Here is a 2931-nt window from a genome sequence, read left to right on the forward strand (position 1 = left end):
CTCTTTCGGGACTATGCATAAAATTCCAATATTGTCAAAGATTGGGAGATCTCCAAATAAATGGTAGATGCTAGATTCTACTAAAGTTTCTTGTTAATTAGTAAAGTTGTTATTACCTATAATGTATTGTTGAAGAGTTAATAAAGTGGATGGTGATGATATCTTGAGGTAAGACTACTTTGTGATCAAAGATTGCAACCCTCAAGTATGAGCCACTTGAGGCAATGTAATCTTATTTAAAGTTAGACTATCACTTTTAGCATTTGTCAAGTTGTTCATTGCTTTGATAGATTAGTTATTATGCTATTTTTCTTCAGTTAGATAAATATAATATGTTAATGATACCATTAGCACAAAACTATAATTTAAAGCTACAACACAATTATAATATTGCACCACCTAAAGCCACCGCCAATTCACTTTCCAATTATCCATAGCCACTATTGTGCAAGTAGGTTTACATTCCAACATTTTTATGTTGCTTTAATTATTTAATTTAGTTAAGATTCCTTTATGAAATTGATAGGTAACTTGGAGAATCCTTAGCTACACATACAGTGCCACCATCATCCAAGAAGATACATCCTTGGTTGATAATTAAATGAACCTCTCTAGGATAGTTGGTTACCTGAAATAGGATCTATTGGTTTGTCAGTCGAGTGCATTGATTTGTATGCATCAAACTATTGAGTACTTAGAAAGAGAGTCATTTTTAGTGTCATTGTTGGGGATGATGCTAAGGTTTAGGATTTCTAAGTTTATATTTGTTTATTTGCTATTTATTTTATGTTACCTACTTTCATTAGATTAGATGTTTTGTTCTGAGATAAAATTCAAACTATTTACTAACAAGTGCAAGAAGGCATCCCATAAGCTCAAAATTTTCATTGTATACAATGGAAAAGGGCTCTTTAAAAAGGTCTCTTCCCTCCACAAAGAGTTCAAAAGATACACTAGGTGTGCAATAAGGGATTAAGAAGATGCATTAGACACAACAAAGGAGTCAGAAGATATATTAGACACAACAAAGGACTCAACATATTCTAAGGAACCTCAAATACAAGGAGTATCCATAACAACAAAAATAAACACCCTCCATAATGGTTGAAGAGGAAGTGGAGAACCCTGTGGAATCAATCACTTTTGAGTTCCCAATCTCTGATCAAGAGCAAGCTACTTATCTCAATAACATACCTCCATTTGTTATGTCTAACTTTTATGGTTTAATTACAAAGGACCCTAATACTTTCCTATTTGAGTTTTATGTCTCATGCCATATCCATGACTACAAATTGATGCCTATAGGCTAAAAATCTTCCCAACAACCTTGAAGGATGCTACTTTGAGATGGTTTATGGGTTTGGGCAGAAATTTTATTATAAACTGAACACAATGAAGGATAAATTTTTGAAGAAGTACAGAGACTAATACTAGGGTGGAGACATGAAGAAATAAGACATATTCAAGATGTCTTAATGAGAGGATGAGTCACTTTCAAGGATGATATGGAGAGATTCCAATTCAACTTAAAGAAGTCTCAACAAGACAAACTCTCCCCCAAATCCCTCAAGCTAGTATTTCTAAGAGGAGTAAATGAGGAATGCATGGAGGCAATAAATTTGATGAGAGGAGGTGATATCTCTCAAGTACCATTTGATGACATATGCAATATTTGTAGAAAATATTGTAGGACAACTGTAATGAAGATTGAAATCTCTAGACTCCTACCTATTACGAAGACATTTAATGGTGTCTCTCAAATTGAGTTCAACAATCTTCTCTCTAACATGAATAAAAATATTATCTATCATCTTGCCAGACAATTGGATAGTCTACATATAAATAAGAAACATGAGGAAGTCAAAGTAACTCTCACAATGTATTGCCCCGCTATAGACAAAAGAAGTCTAATTGTATATGCATGAAGATTATTGTTATCTTTAAAGAAAAGAAGACATGACCAAATTTTTATTCCTTGGAAGATGAAGAAAGGTGAGTTTATTGCATTTCTTAGTGTAAACCATGGCAATAAAAATGAGGTATACCTCCACACCCCTTGTCTTATAATGCTTTTGTAGCATCATAAATTGTACACCCTTAATTGGGTGGTACAATTCCATGCTTAGGTTAGCTCCTGCCTTAGTGTGTTGCATTCTTCATTTTAAATTTTCTTTAAGTATTTAATTAATCATTTTAAATAAATCTAAAGTTCTCTCTTACCAGTCCACATATCATAAAATTTGGCCCTTTGCCCTAAGTGTGCCGCTTTTTATTTTATTCTTTCAATAAATTAATTCATCAAAAGCCCTAATTAAGTTCTATTTCAACCTTCAAGGCCAAATTTCACATATCTAAACACCTTGAATCGTTGCATCCACTTGGATTTGACTTTGTAATCATGATACCTCGTGTCCCTAAAAATTGGGATAAAATTTGGCCAAACCGATGTGATTCAACATCGGTCCCAACTTTTTCTCCTCGAATTTTAGGATCATGTTTTGGCGGTATTATAATGTTTAAATCCAAAGGACTATGAAATTATATTGATTCTAGGTCAGCCTATCATAAAAAACAATGTTAGAGCTTCATACATATATATCCTTGCCTTAACTTTTTGAAGGATCCAACAACTCTATTAATTGAAGGAGCCTCATGTGAAGTGAAAGTGAAGGTTCTATGAAGTCTTCAATCTTCACAAATCAGGCATTTATCAAGTCTACATCAACCATTTCCATTCAACCATTGTGGAGAAAATTACAAACCATGTTTGTGTGATTAGGGTTTTGTCATGTTCATGCCATTTCATACAACATATGTGATTACATTCAAGAAGCAAAGCATCATTATTAGTCATTGCAGACCTGAAGTATACCTTTACATCATTTTATACACCTAAAAATGGTCTGAAGATAATTAATTGAATAAGAAATT

Source organism: Cryptomeria japonica, chromosome 10 (assembly GCF_030272615.1).
Source record: "Cryptomeria japonica chromosome 10, Sugi_1.0, whole genome shotgun sequence".
Classification (NCBI taxonomy): domain Eukaryota; kingdom Viridiplantae; phylum Streptophyta; class Pinopsida; order Cupressales; family Cupressaceae; genus Cryptomeria; species Cryptomeria japonica.